Here is a 21,288-nt window from a genome sequence, read left to right on the forward strand (position 1 = left end):
CTGTGGTCCGGGAGGTGGTGCAGTGATAAAGCTTTGGACTCTCAAGCATGAGGTCCTGAGGTTGATCCCCGGCAGCACATGTGCCAGAGTGATTGGTGTCTGATTCTTTCTCTCTCCACCTATCTTTCTCATTAATAAATAAATAAAATCTTTTTAAAAAAGAAAAGAAGTAATACATCCAGGCATAACTGAATTTCACAAAAATATTACTCTGGTCTTGTATGAAAACCACATGTTGAAATTCTGTCACCTCTGTGCAGTAAAAAAAAGAACTTAAGCAAAAGCCTTTCAAATGCTGTTGTTTGAGCATTCATAAACTAGAATGGGATCTTGTCTGACATGGTTTGCCAAATGGACTTTCACTATTATTTTATGATTACTGTGTGCCAGGGAAACAACGACACAAAGCAAGCAGAAAGGCATGAATTTACAGCCTCAGCTCTGCCTCTCTATTGTACAGACCATTACAAAGACATTTCTATTTAAAGAAGCATGCCAGTTTTTCCAGGATAGTTTGTAGTTATCTCATATGTTTTCTTTCTTTCTTTTTTTTTTTCTCCAGGGTTTTTGCTGGGGCTTGGTGCCGGCACTGTTTCTGTTACCCACTTTCTTTCTCTCTTTCTCTCTTTCTTTTCTTCCTTCCTTCTTTTTTTTTTTTTTTTTGAGGGGGTGGTAGGACAGAGAGAAATTGAGAGGGGAGGAGAAGATAGAGAGGGAGAAAGATAGACACCTGCTTCACCGCTTGTGAAGCATTCCCCCTACAGGTGGGGATCTGGGAGCCCAAACCTGAATCCTTGAGCTTAGTACTACGTTCGCTTAACTGGTTGCATCACTGCCCAACCTCCTCTCATACATTTTTCTGTTTCTTTCTCACAAATATATTTTCTTCCCAAGTTCTGGGCACCATCCTAGTGCTCCTTCAAGAAGTTCACATCACAAGGCTCTTGCTAGCTTACTCACCCAGAATCTCTCTTCTGTACTACCACCATAACACCTTATAGCCCAGGTCGTCAATAAGTGCTATACAGCCACTTATTTCTACGGAGTAAGTTCTTGCTTGTGGCTTTTCTGGGATAATTTTTTTTAGCAGAGCACTGCTCAGTTCCGGCTTATGCTGGTTCTGGGGATTAAACCTGAGACCTCCATATCTTAGGCATGAGACTTTGTTGCATAGAACACTATACTAACTCCCTGGTCTGGTTAATTTGTCTTTTAATTTGGTTACCCACTTAGATGAAAAATGGGGTGCAGAAAATTTTATGCAACAGCTTTTAGAATCAATCTACTTCCAGGTCAATTCTTTCCCTAGGATTTGAAAAGAGTGTCTCAAGAGTAGGTAAGAATTGACTTTGAGGGGTGCAGGGCGGTGGCACAGCAGGTTAAGCGCACCTTGCCGGAAGCACACCCACCAGCATAAAGATCCTGGTTCCGCACGTGGTGCAAAGTGCAAGGACCGGCTCCCCACCTGCAGGGTCGCTTCACAAGCGGTGGAGCAAGTCTGCAGTTGTCTGTCTTTCCTCTTCTATCTCTTCCCCTCCTCTCTCTATTTCTTTCTGTCCTCCTATCCAACAGCAACGACAGCAATAACAACAACAACGATAAACAACAAGGACAACAAAAGGGAAAAATGGCCTCCAGGAACAGTGGATTCATGTTGCAGGCACCAAGCCCTAGCAATAACCCTGGAGGAAAAAAAAAAAAAAAAGAATTGACTTTGATCATTTGAATCTATCTCTAATTTACAAGATGACTATAACCATGGCCTGCAATTCTGACCCTGCGATCTAATGACATTCTCAGAGGGAAAAGACAGGGTTAAGAGATGATCCTCCCTCCTTCCTGTCCTAGTCTCCTGGACTCCAACTCCAATGATGTCACAACTGACCTAATTGGCCCATTTTTCACTCCCTAGTAATTTACAAAACTCCTAAGCCACTGAGTACTTCTCTTTAATGCAGGCCTAGCCTGCATTATCTTGTGGAGCTTAGTGCACAATGAAAATGTGTGTCTCCTTGCTAAAAACAAAAAAAAAAAGTATTTCAAAATGAAGACAGTCGAACATTAATTCTGGAGCAAAGTTTGGTTCTTGTGTTTTATGCAGCTCTTAAGTTCATGAAGTTAAGTGCAGAGGGCAGGTGGTGGCACACATTACCATCCACGAGGACCTGGGTTTGAACCCCGGGTCCCCACCTGCAGTGGTGAAGCTTCATGAGTGCTGGAGCAGTGCTTCCCATGTCTCTCCTTCTCTCTGTCTCTCTATCCTCTCACCGTCTTTCACTCTATTAAAATTAAAAAAGGTCACCCAGAATGGAGGAGCCACTGGTGCCCCCATCTGAGGAAGACACCAAGCCCCAGGGCTAACACTGGTGGCAAATAATAATACAGATTACTGACCATCAGAATCAGAATCTTCCTCAGAAGAGTTCAGAAAGCTGAAAATAAAGATTACTAAGTAGAGAAAATTCAAGAGTAACTTTTTCTCTGAAGGAAGGATGGATGTGCAGAAAGGCTGAGAAAAAGATAGAGCATGGAACAGAGAAGGAAAGGAACAGAACAAGGGATGCACTGAGAATTTGACCAGTGATGATAGAGGGGCTTGGGAGTACAGGGCAAAAAATGGCAGAGATGGGAGAGATTCAGAAATGAGCCAAAAGCCTGTTTGCAGGAATAAGCAACAAATTTATAAGAATACTAGCCAATCTTACCTCCTCTTAAGAGGTTTGTGTAATTTATATAGGTCTTTGTAAAAGTAATAGAAAAGAGAATCCAAAGGTAATATTGTGGGATAAAGAACTATCTCAGTGACAGCACACCAGATTTGCATATTGAGACCCCAAAGGTCCCAGGTTCAGTCCCTGGCAGACTGCCTCCCTAATTGCCAGTGCTGAGCAGTTCTTTGGTCTCTCTCTTCCTCTGTTCCTCTCCCATAAAAACAAGTAAGTCTTTTTAAACATGTAGTATTATAAGACAATTAGTATTAATACATATACTGCACATAGATTCAAGGTTACAGGCCCGGGTGGTGGCCACCTGGTTGAGTGAACATGTTACAATGCACAAGGACCCAGGTTTGAGTCCTCGGTCCCCACCTGCAGGGGGAAAATTTTGTGAGTCGTGAAACAGTGCTGCAGGTGTCTCTTTGTTTCTCTCTCTCTCCTCTTCTATCTTCTCCTTTCCTCTCAATTTCAGGCCATCTATATCTAATAAATAAATAAAGATAATAAGATAATTTTTTTAAATGTTACAAATAAGGGGCCAGGCGGTAGAACAGTGGGTTAAGCACACATGGTGTGAAGCGCAAGGACCAGCATAAAAATCTTGGTTCTAGTCTCTGGCTCCCCACCTACAGAGAGATTGCTTCACAGGCAGTGAAGCTGGTCTGCAAGTATCTATCTTTCTCTCCCCTTCTCTGTCTTCCTCTCCTCTCTCGATTTCTCTCTGTCCTATCCAACAACAACAACAGCAATAACAATAGCAAGGGCAATAAAATGGGAAAAAATGGCCTCCAGGAGAAGTGGATTCAAGGTGCAGGCACTGAGCCCCAGTAATAACCCTGGAGGGAAAAAAACTACAAATAATACTGTAACTAATGCTAAACTTAAGCAAAACCAACTTGATATTTCAGAAGTCACTTCAGTGTCTTTCAGCACTTCAGAATAACCAGTAGTCATCTATTGCTTCATTAAATCTTTTTGTTGATTTATAAATTAACTTAATTAAACCCATGAAACTAATTAATTGATGAGTAAAAGCATGAACACACCAGCTAGAACCTAGCCCTCAAGTGGACTTTTTGCTGTCATTAAACAGACTAAATAAAGTAATATATAATGGGGAGGAAATCCAACATATAGGTGCTGGGTAACTGGATAAATACAACATCAATGGCAACAATAACAATAATGACAACAAAATGGGAAAAAAATGGCCTCCAGGAGCAGTGGATTTGTAGAGCAGGCACCAAGCCCCAGTAATAACCCTGGAGGGAAAAAAAATACAAATCCTTAAAGCCCAAATCTCAGAATTAACTTATTATTATTATTTTTACAGATTTTATTTATTTATGAGAAAGATAGGAGGAGAGAGAAAGAACCAGACATCACTCTGGCACATGTGCTGCCAGGGATTGAACTCAGGACCTCATGTTTGAGAGTCCAAAGCTTTGCCACTGCACCACCTCCCGGACCACTATTTGTTATTTTTTAACTTGAGCACTGCTCCACTCTGGTGGTACTGGCAATTGAACTTGGGACCTTGGAGCCTCAGGCATGAAAGTTGTTGTTGTTGTTTTTAATTTATTATTTATTTATTTATTTCCTTTGTTGCCCTTGTTGTTTTATTGTTGTAGTTATTATTGTTGTTGTCGTTGTTGCATAGGACAGAGAGAAATGGAGAGAGGAGGGGAGGACAGAGAGTAGGAGAGAAAGATAGACACCTGCAGACCTGCTTCACCGCCTGTGAAGCGACTCCCCCGCAGGTGGGGAGCTGGGGCTCGAACCGGGATCCTTAATGCCGGTCCTTGTGCTTTGCGCCACCTGCGCTTAACCCGCTGCGCTACAGCCCGACTCCCAGTTGTTGTTTTTTAAAAAATATTTATTTATTCCCTGTTGTTTTATTGTTGTAGTTATTATTATTGTTGTTATTGATGTCATTGTTGTTGGATAGGACAGAGAGAAATGGAGAGAGGAGGGGAAGACAGAGAGGGGAACCGAAAGATAGACACCTGCAGACCTGCTTCACCGCATGTGAAGCGACTCCCCTGCAGGTGGGGAGCTGGGGGTTCAAACAGGGATCCTTACGCAGATCCTTGCACTTTGCGCCACCTGCAACCACCCAACTCCCCTGAAAGCTGTTTTTATATAACCAGTATACTATCTTCCCAGCCTAAATCTAAATTTTCTAATATGAAACCTGATAAGTTTTTTTTTTCATAAGAGGGCCAAAGAAGATATTGATTCAATAGACATCTGACTTGCATGTTTCTTCTATTTTCAACAGAGCAAGTAATTTAAAGCACTCCTAGTCAATAAGTATGCCACTTAGTATATTATAAATAAAACTTAAGGATGAATTCTCAACTCACATACCCAGAAGTCAAGGGAAGTGGCTCCATTGTAGTGTCTTTCCTCTGGACTATAAAGTGGATCAGAATACTTTCTCTTATAATTGAATTCTAATCAGTACTTTTTTTTTTTTTTTTTGCTTCCATGGTTATTGCTAGATCTCAGTGCCTGCACTATGAATCCACTGCTCCTGGAGGCTATTTTTTTTCCTTTTGTTGCCCTTGTTGTTAATCATTGTCATTATTATTGTTGTTGTTACTGTTGCAGCCATTGTTGGATAGGACAGAGAGAAATTGAGAGAGGAAGGGAAGACAGAGAGGAGGAGAGAAAGACAGACCTGCAAACCTACTTCACTGCTTGTGAAGCAAACCCCTGCAGGTGGGGAGCCGGGGCTCGAACCAGGATTCCTAACGCAGGTCCTTGTACTTTGTGACATGTTCACTTAACCCACTGCACCACCTCCCAGCCCCCTAGTCAGTACTTTTTTTTCCCTAATATATGTGTGTGTGTGTGTGTGTGTGTGTGTGTGTGTGTGTGTGTGTGTGTGTGTATCCCAGCATGTTCTCTTTTTTTTTCTTTATTGGGGAATTAATGTTTTACATTCGCCTAGTCAGTACTTTTAAGACACTGTTACTGAATTTAAAAAAATAACTTTAAAATGTTTATATTTGTTATTAATAGTTTGTTACAATATTGTAACACTACAATCTTGTATAGTTCCACACTACACCCACCACCAAAATTATATATTCTCACCCTCCCACTTCCCAAAAAATAATAACTTTTAAGATTCTAAAATATACTCTCAGTGTCCAAAATTTGGAAGATAGGCAGATAAGTGTAGTTATTCACTTAGTAGTAGCAGCTTTTCAATAGAATGAAAGTAAATAGAAGGAAAGGTAGGTTCTGCTTGTAGTAATGGTGCTGTCAAGTCTTCCACTGAAAACAACTGCAAACTTCAAATAAAATATTCAGGCATGTGGTCCAGGAGGTTTCACAGTGGTTATAGCACTGGACTTGCATGCAAAAGGTCTGAGTTCTGTCCTTGGCATAGTATGTGCCAAAGTGATGATTCTTCCTCTTCTCTTTCTCTCATAAGTAAATACATAAATATTTTTAATTCTCAAACAACTCACCTGATTCTTGGTAGAAAAGCAGACAGAATTGGTAGAATTGGTAGAAATTGGCAAAAGTTCCACATTTGAGCTGGAAAAGGTACCAATGCAGTGTCCTGCTAGCAGCCTGTAGTCAGTGCCTCAGAGGCAAGATGGGAAAGGGGAAGGAGTGGTGGGGAGGGGAAAAGGATGGCTGGAGTAGACACCTGCAGGCTTTCTGACTTGAGGACAGGGGCAGCTGGAAAGGGAAGGGAAAGATGTTGGGGAAGGAGAGCAAGGGTGAGGGGAACCCTAAATTCTCTGCAGACTAAGCCCAAATCTCTGGGTTAATCTCCAAATAGACCTGCACAGCTAGGCTTCAATTAGCCCCATTAAGACTTACTTGGGGGGAGGGGGTAGATAGCATAGTGATTATGCAAAAAGACTCAACTCTCATGCCTGAGAAGTCTGAGAAGTCCCAGATTCAATCTCCCACACCACCATAAGCCAGAGCTGAGCAGTGCTCTGGCTAAAAAAGAAAAAAAAAAATCAACAAGAAAGACTTACTTAGGAAAAAAAATAATTCAACAGGGGCTTGGCAGTCACACACTAGGCTTATTGTACATGTTAATATGCGCAAGGAGCCCATTCTAACATGTCCTGTATTCTTCATGACAAGTCTTTGAGACCAGGACCAAAGTGAGGAAATGGAGGTATTAGGTGGCTTACTGAAGGTCACAAAGCACCTAAGTGATAGAATCAGTATGTGAATCCAAGACCTGAATAATTAGTCATGTGCTATACTACCTTCAATGAGTGTCAAGTGAATGTGTGTGGAATGAACTGTTTCTGTGGAACATTAAGAAAAGTCACTGATTGTTCTTTTGCATTATCTTCACATCCTGGAGATGGATCCCCATCTCTCCAGGGAAGTTCTCACCAGTTCTGTTGCTTTAGAAAATAAAGCATGAAACTCATTAAATGTGAACAAGTAGCACTTTGCATAAATTTTTGGTAGCATGACAGAATTTCAGAGCTGGGGAGGCCCTGTAGATGATGCACTCCAATATTCTAATTGAATAAGGAGACTGAATCAGCTCACATCTGCAAAATCATCTAACTTCCATAGCTACACGACTTTTGAAGTGATTCTGCAGGCCAGAGAACAGAGGAGACAAAATACTTTATAATCTACTGAGGACATTCTCATTCTCCAAAGGAAATGCCAGTTTTCACATTCTCCTCTCTCTCTCTCTCTCTCTCTCTCTCTCTCTCTCTCTCTCTCTCCCTCCCTCCCTCCCTCCCTCCCTCCCTCCTTTTGGTGGAGGGGATGGAGCTAGTACAAAGCCATGGTCCAGCAAAAACAAAGAGAGTTTGAATAAATAATATAATTGATCATCAACAAAGCCCTACTACTCTCTGTAGTCTTCATAGGTGGAGAAATAACCACGTTAGTACTTTTCATTCCTAATGGTTCCAGTTATCAAGCAGTTTTGACAGGAAAATAGATAAAACATATTTGGGGAGGGGGTTTGGGATTCTCTGTCATGTAAAGGACGTGGGGGAGGAGCTACTTAAAATCATTTGGGGCAAAAACACATCATCAGTCTAGTGTAAGATTTTTTTAAAGCTTCTGTCACATATAAAATTTTTATATCACATATAAAATTACTTAATGATAGCAGAAATGAGAAGAGATTAGAAGGACAAAAGCTATTTCCTCTTTCTATATCTTTTCTCTCACTCTCACTCTGTCTGCTTCATGCTGCCACTGCATGATGGGAGACTATTGAGAACATGGACTGAGAACCTGCAACCACAGCACAATAAACATGCTAGTGGCTAAAATTTACTAAGTTCTTCATATAGTCCAGGCACTTTTCATTTGGTTCTCTATGGAATCCTTTCCTGCATACTTGGCATTGTGCATTTCATATCTTATGTTGTGCTATCTTCACACCTAGCCTATGAGATAAGTTTTTTCATCCTATTCTATTATTATTGTTTATTTCTTTATTGGGGAATTAATGTTTTACATTTGACAGGAAATACAATAGTTTGTACATGCATAACATTTCCCAGTTTTCCATATAACAATACAACCCCTACTAGGTCCTCTGTCATCCTTTTTGGACCTGCATTCTCCCCCATGTCATCCTATTTTATAGCTAAGCAAATTTCCCAAACAATGAGCTTTGATTGATGTTGAGCTGGGATCCACATCCAGTTCCAAAGCCTATGCTCTTTCCTATCTATGTTTGTTGCCCTGGCTAGGGCTCATCGATACCAAGTACACAAGCAAACATAAGTATTCCAAACACAGATGATACCTTCCTTTCTGTGGAAACTAGGAAATGTGAGTGTCAGATCTTGACTTGCCTCACATTCATCATGTGATCTTAAACAAGACACTTTTCTTTCTCTGTGACTCTGTTTCTTTTTTTCTTTTTCTTTTTTTTTTTTTTTTTTTTTGCCTCCAGGGTTATCTCTGGGGCTCAGTGCCTATACTACGAATCCCCTGCCCCTATGGCTAGTTTTTCAATTTTTTTTTGATAGGACAGAGATAAATTGAGAGAGGAGGGGGAGATAGGAGGAGAGAAAGATAGATACCTGCAGACCTACTTCATCGCCTGTGAAGTGATTCCCCCTGCAGATGGGGAGCTGAGGCTTGAACCGGGATCCTTGAACTTCGTACTATGTGGCTTAACCCAGTGTGCTACTGCCTGGCCCCTGTGACTCTGTTTCTTTATCTGCTTAGTGAAAAACATCTATCCCTGGGATAGGTGGAGGGAGGGTTCAGGTCCTGGAACATGATGACAGAGGAGGACTTAATGGGGGTTGAATTGTTTTGTAGAAAACTGGGAAATGTTTGTACAAACATATGTACAAACTATTGTATTTTACTATCAACCGTAACCCATTAATCCCTCAATAAAGAAATTAAAAAAACCATATCTATGGATATGTGGAGGTATCAGTATATGTGGAGGAGAGTCAGTAAAAAGATTATGAAAGCATTAGGAGAGTGTTGTGCAAATACAGGCATGGCATCATGGTTATGACAAAAAGCAGAAGCATCCCTCCTTTCATTAAGCAGATTGGAGAGGTCTTTCTTCTGTACTTTTTTTTTTTATCCCTCTCATCTTCATGGCCAGCAATGCCAAGTGGGAAAGAAATGACCCCTTATTTTTTAAATTTTTTTAAACTTATATTTATTTGCTTATTGTATAGAGACAGCCAGAAATTGAGAAGAGTAGGAAGACAGACAGAGAGACACCTGTAGCCTTGCTTCACTACTTGTGAAGCAAGTGCTTTCCCCACGCAGGTGGGGGCCAGGGGCTTGAACCCAGGTCCTTGTGCACTATAACATGTGCACTCAACCACGTGGGCCACCACCTGGCCCCATGACCCCTTATTTATAAGAAAGGAAAGTGAAGAGTATCTGGTCTAGAAGATACTCAATATATTCTAGTTTTACTTCCTTACTTTGTTTGCACAGGATGCAAAGTCAATGAAATGGTTGGTTTTATAGGTCAACTTGACTGTGTCATGTTGTGCCCAGATATTTGGTCATACATTATTCTAGATATTTCTGTGAGAGTGTATTTAGATGAACCAAACATTTAAATCAGTAGTCTGAGTAAAGCATATTACCCTCCCTGATGCATGTGGGTCTCATGTAATGAGTTGAAGGCTTGAAGAGAACATAGCTTCTCTTGGACTGAAACTGGATAATCAGCTCTTTCTGGATTTTAAGCCTACTTACTGGCCTTCAAACTAGGATGATTATCATCTACTTTCCTGGATCTCCAGCTTGGGTTTTACTCCCAAAATCCCATGAGTCAAGTTCTTAAAATGAATCTTATCTTAATGTCTGTCTGTCTCTCAGTCTATTAATCCAGCATTGCCTATCAATCTGTCTTTTCATTGATTCATATACCCATCCATCATCATTGTCTATCTACCTACCATGTCTTTTTATATACTCATTTATCCATCTATCAATGTCTGTCCACCCATCCAGCTCCCTCCCTCCCTCCATACTACTGGTTGATTCTATTTCTCGGGAGAACCCTTACTAATACAGTCCGATATAATTCATCAAGAGTCATGGGAAATCTATTTGCAGAATCCTAAAATAAATAATCAACCATGATATTCTTGTAAGCAGTTAGACTGAAAGTCCCATTTAGTCAATTCAGAGTGCTGGGTTCATGATTTGAGTCATATCATTGGAAAATTTTATTCTTTTCATGGTTGGGACCACACTGTCTTCTTTCCTCTTGGGTGCAAATCACTTATTTGACTACAAAACCTCCTTTATCACCTCTTACATTCTCTACTTCATAAATTTTTAATAGGTGTCAAGTTCACAGAAGGCATTGGCTATTTCAGTAAATCTGAAATGACCCCCAACATCTGTCACCTGGATATTACGAATGAGCTTTTGATTTCTGGCCAGTTTAATCTCAGCTGTGAGACTTGAGAAAAGCACACCACATCTGTCTGATTTGGATTGAGGTTTCCCTCCTCTCCACTGATTTACAACTCATTTTTTCTGGTTAACCATGACCATGGCCATGATCATGGTTACAGTCTTTGGCCTTGGGGATGGGGAGTGGATATGGCTATTAACTCTAGAGGTTAGCTCCCCAAGGGTTTGGCATCTGAGACACATTTTTCTTCCATTCTCATTTACTAGAGGAAATAATGCCTGGGAAGAAAATAAGAAAAACTGGTCATTCAAATTCCCCCTAAGCTAGAGTTTATTTTTTAACTTTCCCCAAATCCTAGCTAAATTATCTTCCTGTTTTCTGCTTTATGTCTCTTCAATTGATATATGTGGAGCTCTTACATTGATTAAAATAGCCCAATTTGATGTGAATAGAATATCATGACATAGGAGATTGCACTATTTCAATCTGTTGATTTAATGAATGTGAGATTAGTAAAAAGAACTAGATGAATCTTAGAAACCAAATCCTCTGTTCATCTGCAGAGAAACAGATATGTGGGTTCACTAGTTCCACCATCACCCTCTCATTGAAAGAGGTGATGAGGGAGTTGGGCATAGCTCAGCTGGTTAAGCACAGGTGGCGCAAAGCACAAGGACTGGCATAAGAATCCCATTTCGAGCCCCCGGCTCCCCACCTACAAGGGAGTCACTTCACAAGCGGTGAAGCAGGTCTGCAGGTGTCTATCTTTCTCACCTTCTCTGTCTTTCCCTCCTCTCTCTATTTCTCTCTGTCTTATCCAACAACAATGACAGCAATAACAACAACAATGATAAACAACAAGGGCAACAAAAGGGAAAATAAATAAATGTAAAAAAAATTTTTAAAAAAGAAAGAGGTGATGAAAGTCCTATAATTGCATGATTAGTTTTTTATTGGTTTTGATTGATTATTTATTTATTTATTTATTTTTGCTTCCGGGGTTATCCCTAGGGCTCAGTGCTGACACTACGAATCCACTGCTCCTGGAGGCCATTTTTCCCTTTTTGTTGCCCTTGTTGTTTATCGTTGTTGTTATTGCTGTCGTTGTTGTTGGATATGACAGAGATAAATCGTGAGTAGAGGGGAAGACAGAGAGGGGGAGAGAAAGATAGACACCTGCAGACCTGCTTCACTACCTGTGAAGCAACCCCCCTGCAGGTGGGGGGGAGTCAGGGGCTCAAACCAGGATTCTTGAGGTAGTCCTCGTGCTTCACGCCATGTGAGCTTAACCTGCTGCACTACCGTCCGGCTCCCATGATTAATTTTTGTTCAGGTTATGATCTTGCTTGATAATCATGAAGGTATATATCTTACATCCTCATTCAAACTGAGACTATCCTACAGTTCAGAGTAAGTCTTTCATACTGTTCCCACAAGACGCATCATGTCTCAGCCACATAAGAGACACTTAGGTCCAAGTGTCTGGTAATTAAATGAATGAGCAGATGAAAATGCTTGTTGTGATCCCATTTTTATTTTCCTTTTTTTTTTTATCGCCACCAGGTCTTCTCACCTGCACAATTCCATCTCTACTGCTGGGCTCTTTTTGTCTCCTTTTCTTCCAGATAAAGGGTGAGAGGCAGAGAGAGAAAGGCGGAGAAAGGGAAAGAATTTCATGAATCTTTTCTTTTGTATAGTGCTCCCATATTGTGGAGGAGGGACTGAACTTGGGGCCTCATGCATGGTAAAGTGTGCATTCTGCCAAGTAACCTATCTCTTGACCCCCAATTTACTTATTGAATGGCAGTATGTGCTTCTGGTGTGCATCAATGAAAATCAACATGTGTCTACACTACATTAATCCCAGTACTATCCAATTCTATCCTTCCTTATATGTGTCTTACATGTGTCTTCTTTGTCCCAATGTAACTTTCTCTTTTCCTTTCTGGAGAACATCAATTTATCTTACACTTTAGAAGTATACTAAAGTATATTGTTGTTCTCCTTAGTTCACCTGTTCATTTTCCAAACATATGAAAATATTTCAGAAGTTATGGACAGGGATCTTAGGAGTTCTTAAACTCAATTATAATTGAGTGCATGCTATCATGGCAGATAGTAATGCTACCAATTGACACCAGTTGACTTGTTGGAAAAAATGTATACCCACAGCTGGGAAGATAGCTCAGTATTTGAGCATAAGAGTTACAAGCCTGAGAGCCTAAAGATCCCAGGTTCAGTCCTGGTACTATCATATGTCAGAACTGAGTGGTGCTCTTCTCTCTCTTTCTTTTTCATAAAATTAAATAGATCTTTTAAAAAAGCTGTCTAACCATCTAACCATCTAGGATCACTGCTTCATACAGAGTATGGTTTGAATATGAAACAGGCATTTCTGTTCAGTAATCCTGAATATAGCTTAGAGCTATGTGCTATATGATCTATAAAATTGACTTTTTGGTGGATATAGGGGCCTGTGCATGTGCAATTTTACTACTCCCAGGACAATTTCTTTTCATTTAACTAGACAGAGAAAGATGAAGGGATAACACAGTACTGGAGGTTCTGCTAGTATGTGGCCCTCACATGTGGTATCAGATCTTCAGCTTGGGCCATGTGCAAGGCAAGTCAAGCATGTGCTCTACCTGGTGAACTATCCACATTTTGGGGGGGCTCAGGGGGTGAGGTTGGGGTCTTACACATGCACAGCAATGCTGATCAACTTCCCTATTTCAATTTTCTTGTTTTTTGAAAGTGAGCAGTTATAGAGACAGAAAGGAGAGATATCATAGCACTGCTCCACCATCCATGGAGTTCCTGTGTGTTGCTCCCATGTGGTGCTGTAGCTCAAACTCAGGGTCTCTCAAGAGATCTTTTAAAAAAAAAGATTTATTTATCTATTTATTTATTTAATTGAAAGAGAGAGAGAGAGAACCAGATATCACTCTGGTACATGTGCTGCTGGGGATCAAACTTAGAACCTCATGCTTAAGAATCTAATGCTTTACCCACTGCACCACTTCCCAGACCACTCAAGGATCTTTGAAAACACCTTTAAAAAATGTGTAAAACTTAGTATTGTTGTTAAAAGCTCATCTCAATATTTTCCAATCCTGGTAAATATCAGAATAACGTAAAAATACAGGAAGTGTGATCTGAGGTAATTATGGTGTCACCAGGAGCAAAATGGGCCCCTGGACTCAAGAGGAAGAGCGACCAGAAAAAGGAACACGAATCTTGGAGGATTCGGGCTGGGGTTTCTCTGACCAGACTTAGAGCAGGTGTGATCACTCTCTGCTGACAGTGACATGGAGGGAAGAAAACAAAGCTTAGGGATAGCACTGAGAGTGGAGAGGCTTTCAGAAACCCCTGTTGCTAGGGAACCACCTCCTCTGTGTTGTATACAGCTCACCCCAGCTATTCAGAAATGGTTAGATTCATCTTTCTTGGGCTCAGGAGGAAAGGAAGTGGCTCTCAAAGCTCAATGTCATGGCAACACCAGGGAGGCCCCTCTTCTCTATCAGACCCTGAAGTTTAGAGGATGCTGGGAAAGAACACACAGTGAGCATACATGTTTTTATCTAGCCAGGCAAAGGGTCAGCTTTATCCCCTCTTGTGTCTACCCAAGTGTGTCAGCTTATCAGCTGTAAAAAATGACAATTGGACACACACATAGTCTCTCTGTTTACCATTTTATTATCAGTACCTTGAGCAGACACATAATTAATTCAATTTCAGACACCTATAGCATCCAATATGGCACCTGATGCTTAGTGCCCCAAGTGGTATTGGGTTCAACTAGTTTACAAAGATTAGCTAAGGATTTGTCCATTGTGTGTACTGCTAGAATATAGGCAAAGACACACAGATAAAACCCTCCCTTCAAGAAGCTTCCTGCTCTTGCTAAAGGGGTAACTCAGTGATAGAGGACACAACGATGCCTCAAGACCCGACATTCAATACCCAGCACCACGTTTTACAAAAGGAGAGCAGTGCTGTGGGTCTCTCTCTCCCTCCCTCCCCCCCTCCCATGCCCCTCTCCCTCTCCCTCTCCCCCCTTTCCCACCTCTCTCCTCCCTCCCTATCTTTCCCTCTCAGTTTCTTTTTTAAATTTTTTATCTTTATTTATTGGATAGAAATAGCCAGAAATTGGGGCCGGGTATGGTGCACCTGGTTGAGCACACGTTACAATATGTAAGGATCTGGGTTTGAGCACCCAGTCCTCACCTGCAGAGGGAAATCTTTGTGACAGGTGAAGCAGGTCTATAGGTGCGTCTCCTTCTTCTTGATTTCTGGCTGTCTCTATCCAATAAATAAATGAAAAAGAGATTGCCAGAAATTAGGAGGAAGGGGGAGATAGAGAAGGAGACAGAGAAGCACTGCTTCACCACCTGTGAAGCTTTCCCCCTGTAGGTAGGGACTAGGGGGTTGAACCCAGGTCTTGTACATTGTAGCATGCACTCAACCTGGTGCAGCATCACTTGGCCCTCCTCTCCCCCTCCCCCTCACCATCTCTTCCCTTTCTCCTCCTCCTTCTTTTTCTTCTCTTTCATAAAAATAACTAAATGAATAGAATAAATAAGAGTAATTTTTCTGGTTTGTAAGAGAAACACAAGAAAGTGAGGTCAGTCTGATTCAAAACAACAGTGGTATCAATATAAAGTGTACAGTTTCTTATGGTTTGTCTTTTTTTCATTTTTGGACATCAAAGAAGTCTACATGGGGAATGAAGATAAATAACTAAGGGGAGCATTGCTGTGTTCTGCCCCCATTTTGTAAAGTGGGGCATCAGTTTTTGTGTTCTGTGGCTGTAATGAGAAAGCAATTTTACATCCTAGTTTCCCACTTAACATTAAATTAGCTTTTTGCAATTTACTACCAGACAAAATTCTTATGAATTTCTATGAGTAAAAACTAAAATGTTATTTTTTAAAAACCACAGTTAATAACAACAACAATAATAATAACCACAAGGATAAAACAACAAGGGTAACAAAAGGGGAAAAATTAGCCTCCAGGAGCAGGGGATTTATGGTGCAGGCACTGAGCCCCAGCAACAATAACCCTGGAAGCAAAAAAAAAAAAAAAAGCCACAGTCATGAAATAATAATGAGATGACCAGGAAGATGACTGAACAGGTAAGGTACATGCTTTACAAACATGGTATCTTGGGTTCAGTCCTGAACACCACATATGCTAGAGAGATGCCCTGGTTTCTTTCACAAAAAGTTAATTAATTTAGGCTGGCAAGATAACTCACTTAGATAGTGCATTTACTTGGTCATGCAAACACCCAAGTTTGAGCCCAAGCCACTCCTACATTGAAGGAAACTTCAGTGCTGTTGTGTCTCCATCTCTCTCTCTGAAATAGTTGGTTTTGAGTGGTAAAGTCCCTGTGACAACAATAAGAAAAAGTTAGCTAAACAACAATGAGATGCCATTACATACCTTCTACAATAGGCAACATCCATAATATGAAAAATACCAAATAACAGCAAGGGAAACAAAATGATCTAGTCATTTTTGAAGACAGGAAATTTCTTACAAAGCTAAACATACACCATGCAATCTAGCAATTGAGTACCTTGATATTTACCCAACAGGGTGAAAACCTATCCACCAACACTGTCCACACAAAAATCTTAATACAGATGGTTATAGCAATCTTATTTATAACTATCCAAATAATGTCCTTGATCAGGTGAATTAGTGTAAATGAAATGTGATTATATGAGCTCCCACACCTATGGACATCTAATCTTTGACAAAGGGGCTCAGACTATTAAATGGGGAAAGCAGAGTCTCTTCAACAAATGGTGTTGGAAACAATGGGTTGAAACATGCAGAAGAATGAAACTGAACCACCAAATACAAAAGTAAATTCCAAGTGGATCAAGGACTTGGATGTTAGACCACAAACTATCAGATACTTAGAAGAAAATATTGGCATAACTCTTTTCCGCATACATTTTAAAGACATCTTCAATGAAATGAATCCAATTACAAAGAAGACTAAGGCAAGTATAAACCTATGGGACTACATCAAATTAAAAAGCTTCTTCACAGCAAAAGAAACCACTACCCAAATCAAGAGACCCCTCACAGAATGGGAGAAGATCTTTACATGCCATACATCAGACAAGAGTTTAATAACCAACATATATAAAGAGCTTGCCAAACTCAACAACAAGACAACAAATAACCCCATCCACAAATGGGGGGAGGACATGGACAGAATATTCACCACAGAAGAGATCCAAAAGGCGGGGAAACATGAAAAAATGCTCCAAGTCTCTGATTGTCAGAGATATGCAAATAAAGACAACAATGAGATACCACTTCACTCCTGTGAGAATGTCATACATCAGAAAAGGTAACAGCAGCAAATGCTGGAGAGGGTGTGGGGTCAAAGGAACCCTCCTACACTGCTGGTGGGAATGTAAATTGCTCCAACCTCTGTGGAGAACAGTCTGGAGAACTCTCAGAAGGATAGAAATGGACCTACCCTATGGTCCTGCAATTCCTCTCCTGGGGATATATCCTAAGGAACCCAACATATCCATCCAAAAAGATCTGTGTACACATATGTTCTTGGCAGCACAATTTGTAATAGCCAAAACCTGGAAGCAACCCAGGTGTCCAACCACAGATGAGTGGCTGAGCAAGTTGTGGTATATATACATAATGGAATACTACTCAGCTGTAAAAAATGGTGACTTCACTGTTTTCAGCTGATCTTGGATGGACCTTGAAAAAATCATGTTGAGTGAAATAAGTCAGAAACAGAAGGATGACTATGGGATGATCTCACTCTCAGGCCGAAGTTGAAAAACAAGATCAGAAAAGAAAACATAAGTAGAGCCTGAAATGGAATTGGCGTATCACACCAAAGTACAAGACTCTGGGGTCGGTGGGTGGGGAGAATACAGGTCCAAGAAGGATTCAGAGGACCTAGTGGGGGTTGTATTGTTATATGGGAAACTGGGGAATGTTATGCATGTACAAACTATTGTACTTACTGTTGAATGTAAAACATTAATTCCCCAATAAAAAAAAGAAAAAAAATGTGATTATAGCCAGAGAAAAGAATATTAAGTACTAAAAACAAATAATCAAGCAATGAGAGCTCCAATGTATGTTACTAAGTGAAAAAATCTATATTAAAAGGTTATTTACTGATTCTAATGATATAAGATTCTGGATAAGACAACACCAAGGAAACAATAAAGAGATCACTCATTTTCTGGTACTGGGTGGGGAGGAAAGAACATACAGAATACAGAATCTTTAAGGGAAGGAAAATATTCTCTATGATATTATAATGATGTGTGTCATCATCTGATTGTCCAAAGCACAGAATACACACCACCAAGAACAAACCCTAATGTCAGTGATGGATTTTGGGTGATGGTGGTGTGTCAAGGAAGGCAGGTTCAAGAACTATAAGTTCTGGTAAGTGATGGTGGGAGGAGCAGCACTTGTGTGTGGGGAGGGGGTCTCAATTTTGTTGCACACCTAAAAGTGCACTACAGAAATAAAGTCTTTTAAAAAAGAAACCCTAGGGTTGGGGAGGTAGCATAATGTTATGCAAAAAACTTTCATGTTTGAGCTTCTTAAGTCCCAGATTTAGTCCCTAGCATCACCATAAACCTGAGCTGAGCAGTGCTCCTCTATCTCTTTCTCTCTCTCTTTGTATTTCTCTCATTAAAAATAAATAAAATATGAAAAATATTGTAAATAAAACCCTGCCTAAAAACAATAAATAAATAAATGATTAAAATTCTGCCATATTCCCTGGCTCCTGTTTAAGGGGCCATGAAACATACAAAGTATCAACCAAAAACCACAATCTTTCTTGGACATGTGTGAGTTAAAAGTCAGAACTCATCTGGTCTGCATTTGTGAAGAGACAACACTCCAAAACTCCTAAATGACCCCAGTTCTCAGAAGAACCAGTTAACAGGGTAAATAGAAAAAAATTTATGACCTTGATGGTTGACTCAACATATAGATAACATCAGGATAGGAGACATACTGTCTGACTCATGTTACTTTCTGGAATTCCTAAAAAATATTCACTGTGACCTCTTCTCATTTATACACAGTGAATGAAATCTCCACACCAGGATCTGATCATTTGGATCAGTTCTCTCAGAGCAATGTGAAGTTGTTCCTGGGCTTAAGTGCTTTCCCTGGCTTGTATCCTCAGTATGATTTTTTTGTTAATGTGTTTTTTATTATTGATTTATAAAATTGTAAAATAATTAGGGGTATAATTCTATATGTTTTCCACCACAAAAGTTCTGTGTCTCTACCCCCTCCATTGGAAACTACTGTAATTCGCCCATGGTCACAGATATGGGCTAATTTTACAACTATCTATATCTATGTAAATAATTGATTAAAATAAATTGTACAGATGGAAAAAAGTCAAATTTGAGTAAAAGTTTATTTCTTTTGAATTTATGAGATTTAGAACACAGACATTCAACTAGATACTGGGAAAAAAAAAAGAGAAGGGGGAAAAGGAGAAGACTCATTTACTTACATCATCTAATCAAAGCAGGAATCTGGGTGCCTTAGGCAAATTCCAAAATCACTCTCCCTTCTGACAGAAAATCAGGAGAATTGGCCTTTCTTAAAGGCACCAGAGGTAAGATTCTTTAACTGATAAACTTGCTCAAACCATAAGTATGTAAAGCCAGCCCTCTTGGTATGTTGCTGCTCAGAGATCCTCAACTTTGTTGGGAGACATTTAGCCTTTTGCAGAGCTGCTAAAATGGATAAGAGAATAGAACTTTGGACTCAGCTGGGCCTGGACTGGGATAACTTTTTAAAGCTTGAGTTTGCTTACTTGCAAAATGGAACTAATACAGTCCTTAATTCACAGGTCTGTTAAAAGTATTAAATCAGAACTCCATGAAAAGCACTTAGCATGGTACCTAATGCATGATAACTGCTTATTAAATGTTAGCTAGTGTGATTGCCAGAATATCAATACAATTATCATTCACAGATATTTTGTGCTCAGTTGTTTGAACAAAGCAACTGATATCATGTAATCTGTATGGGCTCAAATAAGAAATGGTAGCTGGGCCAGGCTGACCTAAGATTCAGCCCATGAGTTAAGCATGCTACAGAGCAGAGAAATGTGAAGAAATCTGAAGGAAAATATGAAATTGTGCATTCTCTTTAAGTCATTCAATTTTCTGGAAGGAATTAATGACTATGACCCTACTTATAACAGCCATGAACAGAGTTCAGACACAAGAGAAATGGGAAAGTGCAAATTCCTGGGAACAGAAATTTGAGATTGAGGACAGCATAAAGAAACTGTAACTTGCCCATATAAATTAAAATTGAAACCAACATCTTTCTTGGACATAAGTGTGAGTCAAAAGTCAGAACTTGGGGGCCGGTTGTAGCACACTGAGTTAAGTGCACGTAGTGTGAAGAATCCGTACAAAGTTCCAGTCCCCAGCTCCCCACCTGCAGGGGGATCGCTTCACAAGCAGTGAAACAGGTCTGCAGGTGTCTATATCTATCAGCTGATGTCTATCTTTCTCTCCCCTTTTTTTCTTCCCCTCCTCAGCAACAACAGCAATGGAAAAATAAAAAGATGGCCGCACCGAAGCCCAGTGATAACCCTGGAGGCAAAAAAAAAAAAAAAAAAAAAGAAGAGTCAGAGCTCAGAGCTTGCTATTAGAGTGATTTCACTTCCTTCACCTCATCTTAGATGGAGCTTGAAGGAACCATGTTAAGTGAGGTAAGTCAGAAAGAGAAGGATGAATATGGGATGATCTCACTCAGAGACAGAAGTTGAAAAATACTACTGTGACACCAACCTGCCTTCTCTGGATAGACGATTTCACCAATGTGTCCTGGAACCCCACCTTCCCGGAGCCCTGCCCCAGTTAGGGAAAGGCAGAGACAGGCTGGGGGTATGTATGAATCTGTCAATGCCCATGTCCAGCAGAGAAGCAATTGTAGAAGGTAGACCTCCCACCTTCTGTGCCCTTATAGAGATCTTTGGTCCCTATTCCCCAAGGGATAAGGAGAGGAGCGGGGGGAAGCTACCAGTGGAGGGGATGGGATATGACATGCTGGTAGTGGGAGCTGTGTGAATTGTACCCCTCTTATCCCACAGCCTTGTCTAGTAGTTTCAAAACACTAATAGTTAAAACCAGAGAAGCTGAAAAATAAGAAAAAACAAAGCAGAACCTGGACTGGGTTTGGCATATTGTACCAAAGTAAAAGACTCTGGGGTGGGGGTGGGAGGTTCAGGTCCTGGAACATGATGGCAGAGGAGGGCCTACAGGGGGTTAAATTGTTATGTGGAAAAATGAGAAATCTTATACATGTACTAACTACTGTATTTTACTGTTAACTGTAAACCATTAATCCCTTAATAAAAAATTGTAAAAAAAATATTTAAAAAGTCAGAGCTTGATTAATCTGGTAATGTGAAGAGGTCACATTCCCAGCCTCCTGACTCTGTGAAGAAGCTTGAGATAAGATCTTCATCAGCCATCAAGGATGCATGGAAAGCCAATTCATAAAAAAAAAAAAAAGCCAATTAATAATGACCAACCCCCAGATTCTACAAGAATGGATTAGCAAGCTAGAGAGGAAAATAAATAAAACTCTTGCAGAGACAACACTGAATCATGAATAATACTACCTAACTGCAATCAT

The 21,288-nt window shown here is 40.3% G+C and overlaps 1 protein-coding gene and 1 long non-coding RNA gene across 2 annotated transcripts in view; one reads left to right on the forward strand and one right to left on the reverse strand.

The window, feature by feature from the left end:
- The window catches only part of FAM107B (family with sequence similarity 107 member B), a 215,851-nt gene that overhangs the window by 109,004 nt on the left and 85,559 nt on the right, over positions 1-21,288 (reverse strand). The gene's annotated exons all lie outside the window — the stretch shown is intronic.
- LOC132538932 (uncharacterized) overlaps positions 1-21,288 on the forward strand; it is a 59,147-nt gene that overhangs the window by 30,406 nt on the left and 7,453 nt on the right. Inside the window, exon 3 of the long non-coding RNA XR_009550254.1 lies at positions 20,186-20,359. This is a non-coding gene — a long non-coding RNA (uncharacterized LOC132538932). The remainder of the gene's footprint in view (positions 1-20,185; positions 20,360-21,288) is intronic.

This window comes from Erinaceus europaeus, chromosome 6 (genome assembly GCF_950295315.1).
Source record: "Erinaceus europaeus chromosome 6, mEriEur2.1, whole genome shotgun sequence".
In the NCBI taxonomy this organism is placed as follows: Eukaryota; Metazoa; Chordata; class Mammalia; order Eulipotyphla; family Erinaceidae; genus Erinaceus; species Erinaceus europaeus.